A 7996-nucleotide genomic window follows, 5' to 3' on the forward strand; every position below is an offset into this window, starting at 1 on the left:
TTTTTGAATCTTGGTTTTCCTTGCATTATAATATAGAGTAGACACTGGAGAGGGAGAGAAAGGAATAGTCAGAAACATCACACTAGAAGGCTTGTAAGTCCGTCTTCTGCCTATAACTGATTGGAATACCTAAAATGGGGCTACAACGTACCCAGTGAATGAGGCTTCCTGTGGAGCCTTTGCAATACATAAAACTATAGGTAGAAACCAGAATCACATCCAGATATCCAGAGATGAGAAATCTCCACTAGAAAGGACGAGCAGACCAGCCTGGAGCAGCGAGAAGAACAAAAGATACCTCTTGAATGAAAGACCTACAGGAAAAATACAAAACAATAGAGGCAGATGGACTGTTACTACAAGAGCAAATAAATCGCTTCCCCAGGAAACATCAAGGCAAGTGGTCGGGTCCTCTCAATGCAAACCCCCTTCCAAGACTAAGACTCAACAGAAATACGCACCCTGATTGGTGACCACACACATCACCGATAGGGGGAAGTGGGGTAAAAGCAACAATGAAGTGGCAAGCTAAGCCTTACAATGTTCAGTGGGCTTCTGTGGACCCAGTTGGGGACCTGGTTGGCAAGCAGTGTGAGGAGACCTGGAGACTCCTGGGCCCAGAGCCAGTGGCATGGCCACGGAGGACTTGAGTGGAGAGTGGAGAGTAGAGCTACCGGCTGATGGGAAGAGAGGGTATGTACACAAGAACACCCACACTTGCAGATGGTACCCACGTGGCCTGGACCGGAAGAATGGATGATCAGAACTCAACCAAGAGAAGAAAGAAGAGGGGAAAAAAAAAGATTGAGCTGACACAATCTGATGAACTTGACCTATACCTACGAATGCAGTGTCTCAAAAGAAGCAACAAATCCTTACAGCAAGAAACATTCCCACCCCTCCACACACAGAGTAGACAGAGATGGGCAACTGGGACATTGGATGGATACCCAAATGGGGATGGGGAGACTACAAAGGCAAGAAGTGACTGGCTTACAAACTTTCAAGAGGGAACCTAGAGCTAGGGGGCATGGCGAAAGACAGAATCACCCGTGAGTACTATCCAATCTGTCTAGGCGGAGCTGATGAAATAAAATACAGATGGGTAACTCGTGATACTGTAGTGAATAATGGTTATCGGGACTGATTATGAGGGTTGGAAATGCAGAGGTGGACGTTTTGTAACAAGGAAGGGATTATTTCTCCAGTCTAGAAGCGGAGGTCTCTAGGACCATTAACGGAGAAAAGCCGAGAGCAGGACCATATCCAGGGAAGCAGAGATGCCTGGGATGGAGAGGCTGGGGACTTTGGATCCAGAGAGGGAGAGGGACTGGGGGCAGAAGACTGGGGGAGGGGAAAGTGTAGGGGGCGGATTTCTGGGATATGCCCTTTGGTCAATGGATGACGCATGGAGGGGATTGGAACCATGGCAATGAAATGATATACGATGGAATGAATGTAAAACTAAAGTTCTCTCATGTAAACTATCATATAATTCACAATAAAACATTTAAAAACACACACACACACACACACAAAATGCATTAAATTTAAGCTTATAAAAGTTACAACCAAGGAGACTATAAAATATGCAGGGAAATACTAACATCACTCATATATTTATGATCATTTTAGTAAAGTCCTTCCAAGTTTGTGTGTATGTGCATTTCCAAAAAGAGCAAAATACAATCAAACAGCAACAGTTTTTCCCCTTTGTTATCTAAGAATTTCCCCATATAATAGTCAACAAAACAGAACTTTTTGGTGGTGGTAGTGGCTATGGACTGGGTTCCAGTTTATAGCAACCCTGCATAGGGTTTTGGAGGCTGTAAATCTTTATGGGAGCAGAAAACCTCATCTTTCTCCTGCAGACCCGCAGGTAGTTTCAAACTGCTGACCTTGAGGTTAGCAGCCCTACTCATAACCACTACACTACCAGAAGCGAATAATGCCCTTCTGTAGATGCAGGTGGCTTACTTAATTATTCCATATGGCAGGGCATTTAGGTTGTTTTCATTTTTATTATTTTAAATGCTTCACTGAGTACCTTTACCTAAATTTGTATTTGAATTTCTAATTATTCCCTTAGAAAGAATTCCTAGAAATGGCATCATTTGATCACATGATTTGAGACTTTGTAAAATGGCAAATTGCTACTTTAACAGACTGTACAAAATGAACCCCACAAGATACAAAGTTTACCTTCAACTCTTACAAGCAATGATTTATAACCTACCATGTTAATGTTTTATAACGATTCTCTATATAAGAAAGATACCTATGTTTGATCATATACGGTACCGTTTTCTTTTTTGTTGTTTTTTTCCCCCTATTTGACAACTGATTCTCAAATTTATTTGTGGTATTTGGAGAAATAGAAAAGTTACTGTTGGTGTGGTTGAAACAGTTTCCTCTGAGTTTTCTATTGAATTTATGCTTAGAAAAATTCAAACCAGTTCAATGGACATTTATATATTCTTTTTTTTTAATAATTTGCATTTATTTTTAAATCTATCTGAAGGTTTTAGTGGAAACAGAAAACTTCATCCTGCAGTATTCTCTCTTCCCTTCATGGCTGACAGCTTCTTCCTTCTGCCTTTGAAGCATGGCTTGACTGTTACCTCCTCTGTTTCATCACATCATCTGCTCCGGAAAAACAAAACAAAATGGAAAACAAACCTGTTGCTATTGAGTCTCACTCATAGCAACATTATAAGGTAGGGCAGAACTGCCCCATAGAGGTTCCATGGCTGTACATTTCCTGAAGCAGACAGATTGCCACACCTTTCTCCCACGGAGCAGCTGGTGGGTTCCAATCACTGACCTTTCTGTTAGAAGCTGAGTGCTTAGTGACTGCTCCACCAGGGTGCCAAAAAATGGAGTATACCCAGTAAAATTGGAATTTCTGATAAATTATAGATAACTTTTTTTAGAGTAAAGATTTTCCCCAGATTTCACAAGACACATTTATATTAAAAAGTAAAAGAAAACTGTTTATCTGAAGCTCAGATTTAACTGGGCAGCCTGTGTTTTCATTTGCTAAATGTGGCAATGTGAACATGAAAGCACTTTATAACAGGGTAAAGCCTGGGGGGCACAGGTGGTTTGCAATCTGCTGCTGATCAAAAGGGTTAGTGGTCCGAACTGTGGAAGAAAAGGCTGTTGGCAATCGCCTTCTGGAAAGATGACAGCCAAGAAAATTCCATGGGCAGTTGTATGGGGTCGTTATGAGTCTGGGGCTGGCTCCATGACAACTAGCAAAGCACCATTTGCTATTGATAAAATTGAATATAAAAAAGCCAAGGGATGAGCACAACATTATTTTAACGTTTTACTTTTTATCCATTTGTCCACATAAAACTAGGATGGACATAAATGATATCCACCTCAATTAGAAGTAAGGGGTCAGGATTTATATGTAGCAGATGATTTTACTGGCTAAACAACTTAGTTCTTGCTACTCCAAATGATGCATAGAATCCATTTACAAAGTAACTCCACAGTACTTTCTAGTTCCTTAAAAACTTCAGCCCTTCTGTGGGATTGAAAGGCTGGGGTTAAGAGCTGGGAAAGAGAAAAGGAAGGAATAAAAGAAGCTTTTTCCGAAGTTCTCTGCTGAATCTGATCTTGTGTTATTCTCTTGCTAGTAGTGACAGCTGTGCTGCCCAAGGCGATGCTGATTCATTCTCAAATTAAAACAATAAAATTTACTAACAACTCGCCCAATCCTCAAACTCAGAGATCTATAAACTGTTTTCTCTTTTCCTAAATTCCCTGAAATTGCTTCTTCATCTCCTTTTCCTTTTTAACTACAGAATTTAAGTACTCTTCTAAAACCTTAGAACTCTATTTCTTCTCCCAGTTGGCTCTTAGCCTTGGTTTTGCTCAGCTTTTATTCTTGCTCAGCTTTTATTCCTTTTCCTTGTTCAAACTGCCTGGTGCAGTGAAAAGAGAAGAGGCTGGAGTCAGGCAGATACAGGCTTTGAATCTGTTCCCTCACTTACAGGCAGTGAAGTAGTCAGGGCTCTCTCAGAGTCTCCGTTTTCACATTTATACACATGGGCGTCACAATCCTATTGCAGAAAATTTGGGTCAATGTACTTCTAAAATCTCTCTCAGGCTTTTGTCTCAGTCTCAAGTTCTAGCTGGCAGCCAAGTATGTGTGCTCCAGCCTCTTCAACACCAAGGCCACCATGGACGTCACTTGGGTTCCCTTATTCTCATCTGTACCACACATCCTGCACACACTCCATCATTCCCAGCTGCCATCATGGTGAAGCTTGCAAAGGCCACTAAAAATCAAAGTGAGTCCAAGAAGGTAGCTCTTCCCCACAAGGAGGCAGAAGAAGATGGTGAGGATTAGGAAATGTCCCAAGATGAAGAAGAAAGTAGTGGAGAAGAGGTTGCCAATTGTCAGAAGAAAAGACAGGAAGAATACCACATTGCCGTCAAAGAAGGTGGTGGTTTCCCCCTCAAAAAAGGTACTTGCCACACTGGTCAAGGAAGCTGCTGTCACCCCTGGCAAGAAAGCAGCTGCCACATCAGCTAAAAAGACAGTTATAGCAGCCAAAGCAGCAGCAACACTTGGCAAGAAGGGAACCACCCCAGTCAAAGCAGTGGTGGTGACCTCTGCTAAGAAGGGAGCTTCCCCTCCAGCCAAGGGGGCAAAGAATGACAAGAAGGAAGTGAGCAACAAGGAAGCTAATGAAGACAGTGAGGAAGATGATGAGGATGAATTTGAGCCAATCATGATGAAAGGAGCAGCTGCCCCACATGATGATGAGGTGGAGGAAAATGACAAGGAGGATGATGAATAGGACGATAAGGATAAAGAAGATGACTCTGAAGAAGAGGCCATGAACACTATGCTAGCAAAAGGCAAGAAAGTTCCTGTCAAGAGAGTTCCTGTGAAAGCCAAGACTGTGACTGAGGATGATGATGACGAGGAGGAAAATGATGAGCCTGAAGATAAGGAGGAGGACAACAAAGAAGAGGATGATAAAGAGGAGGAAGAACCTGCCAAAGAAGCACCAAGAAAATGAAAGAAGGAAAAGGCCAAACAGAAAGCTGTTCCTGAAGTCAATTAAGTGGAAGCCTTAGAACCAATTTATATCTTTCAATCTTTTTGTTGGAAACCTGACCAGCAACAAGCCTGCTCTAGAATTAAAAACTGGTCTCAGCGACCTTTTGCTATGAGTAATCTTCTTGTCATGAATGCCAGAATTGGTATGACTAGGAAGTTCAGCTGTGTAGATTTAGAATCTGCTAATGACTTGGAAAAAGCTTTGGAACACAATGGTTTAAAAGTTTTTGGTAATAAAATTAAACTAGAGAAACCAAATGGAAAAGACAGTAAGAAAGATGGATATGCCAGAACACTTTTAGCCAAACATTTGCCTTACAAAGTCACTCAGGATAAATTAAAAGAAGTGTTTGAAAATGCCATGGAGACCTGTCAGGAAAGATGGACAGAGTAATGGGATTGCTTATCTCAAATTCAAAACTGATGCTGAGAAAACTTGTGAAGAAAAAGAGGGAAAAGAGACTGATGGCTGGTCAATATCCCTGTATACACTGGGAAGAAAAGCCAAAGCAAAGACCACAGAGGTAGGAAGACCAACACTTGGAGTGGTGAATCAAAAACATTGGTTTTAAGCACCCTCTCCTAGAATGCAACAGAAGAAACTCTCCTGAAAGTATTTGAGAAGGCAAAGGCTATCAAGGTGCCTCAGATCAAAAGGATAAATCTAGAGGGTATTCATTTATAGAACTTGCTTCATTTGAAGATGCTAAAGAAGATATCGAATTATTCAAATTCTTGTAATAAAAGAGAAATTGAGGGCAGAGCCTCAGTTGTGTTCTCAGACAGATCTTAACGCAAGAAGTCATCTGTCCAAACTGTTTGCCAAAGGTCTGTCTGAGGCCACAATGGAGGAAACATTCATTGAAGGAATCATTTAAATACATCATGTGACTGAACCTTAACCCATTATGGACCTCCTTCTCTGAACATATCTTTAGAATTATGGTAAACAGGTAAACATTTGCCTTTTTTTTTTTTTCTGGCCAAAGCCTAAATACTTCGTTTGAGGATTTTTTCTAAATTTGAATTCTGTCATTTCAAGACAGAAGCCCCAAAGCACATTTTTTCCAGCATTTTTTTGCAACTAGAGTATAAAAATAAGATCTGGATGTCACCTCTGAAAAGCATCCGCTGGAAATTCTGTGAACCACAGAGGGAGAAGGAATAAGACTGTGGAATAGTTTTTCTAGTGAAGGCATGGTAGAGACGTTGAGTCCTGGGCCATCTTTTCCTTTTGGGGCAATATTTTACTGTGTCTTTTCTTCCTTCCTTCCTGTCTTTCTTTTTTTGTGCCTTCTCCACACTCCACATTCAAGTTAATATGTGTATCTCCACAAATTAGTGATTTATCTTTCCTTACATTCCCACAACTGGTAACCATAAAGAATGTTTCTTTTAGCATAAATATCTTTTTCCCGTTTTTTTGTTTTTTTTTTTGGCCTTCTCCACACTCCACACTCAAGTTAATATGTGTGTATCCACCTTTCCTTGACTTTTGAATTATCTGAGAGGGCTTCAATAAATTAGAGAAAAATGAAATAGAAAGGTAATGGAATTTTTTTTCACAAATTTTTTGAAGTCTTCACTCATAGTGACCTCATACAATGTGTGTTTCCTTGTGATTTCACTGAGAATAATGTCCTTCACGTTTATTCACATTTTGAGGTGTTTCACAGGTTCATCATAATTGTTTAATGGTGCATGGTATTCCATTGTGCTTATGTACAATAGCTTGTTTATCTACTCTTCCATTGATGGGCATTTAGTTTGTTTCCATCTTTTTGCTATTGTGAGGAGCATGAGCATACATAATCTGTTTATGTGACAGCTCTTATTTCTCAATACCAAATATTGGGATTGCTGGATCATATGGTATTTCTATTTCCAACTTTATAAGGAAACACCATACTGTTTTACAAAGGGGTTGCACCATTTTACAGTCCTACCACCAGTGTAGGACTGCCCCAGTCTCGCCACATTCTTGCTAGTATTTGTTGTTTCCTTGAACTTTGCCATTAATGCTCAGATGAGATGATATCCTTTCATTGTTTTCATTTGTATTTCTCTAATAGCTAATGATGGAGTCCTGGTGTGGCACTGTGGGTTAATGTGCTGCCGGAGTGCAAAGCCATTTGAACTGCAGAGTCAGTGGTTCAAACTCACCAGCTGCTCTTTGAAAACTCAACACAGGGTCTCTATGGGTTGGAATAGACTCGACGACACTTAACAGTAACAACAATGTTGTTGTTGTTGTTGTTAGGTGCCATCGAGTCGGTACCGACTCATAGCGAACTTATGCACAGCAGAACAAAATACTGCCTGATCCTGGGTCAACCTCACTACTATTGACACGCTTGAGTCCATCAATGCTGCCACTTGGTCAATCCATCTTGTTGGGGTCATCCTCTTCTTCTCTGAACCTCCACCTAACCAAACATGATATTCTTCTCTAGCGACTGGTCCCTCCTGACAATATATCTGAAGTATGAGAGACCAACTTTGGCCATCTTGGCCTCCAAGGAGTACTCTGGCTGAACTTCTTCCAAAATGAATCTATTGGTTCTTTTGGCAGCCCATGGCACTTTCAATGTTCTCTTCCAACACCATAAGTCAAAAGCATCTATTATGTACAGTCTTCCTTATTCACTGTCTATCTTTCACATGCATATGAGGTTATTGAAAATACCATGTCTTGGGTCAGGTGCACCTTATCCTCAAGCTGACATGTTTGCTCTTCAACACTTTAAAAAAGTCTTGTGCAGCAGATTCATCTAATGCAATACATAGTCTGATTTTTTTGACTGCTACTTCCATGAGTATTGATAGTTGATCCAAGAAGAATGAAGTCCTTTACAACTTCAATATTTTGTCCATTGATAAGAATGTTGTATATTGGTCCAGTGGTGAGGATTT

General features: G+C 40.6%; 1 pseudogene; it reads left to right on the forward strand.

Moving 5' to 3' along the window:
* The first annotated feature begins 4270 nt into the window (after window positions 1-4270).
* Window positions 4271-5876, forward strand: LOC102823532 (annotated as a pseudogene).
* The last annotated feature ends 2120 nt before the right edge of the window (window positions 5877-7996 follow it).

This window comes from Chrysochloris asiatica, unplaced genomic scaffold (genome assembly GCF_000296735.1).
Source record: "Chrysochloris asiatica unplaced genomic scaffold, ChrAsi1.0 scaffold00241, whole genome shotgun sequence".
Classification (NCBI taxonomy): domain Eukaryota; kingdom Metazoa; phylum Chordata; class Mammalia; order Afrosoricida; family Chrysochloridae; genus Chrysochloris; species Chrysochloris asiatica.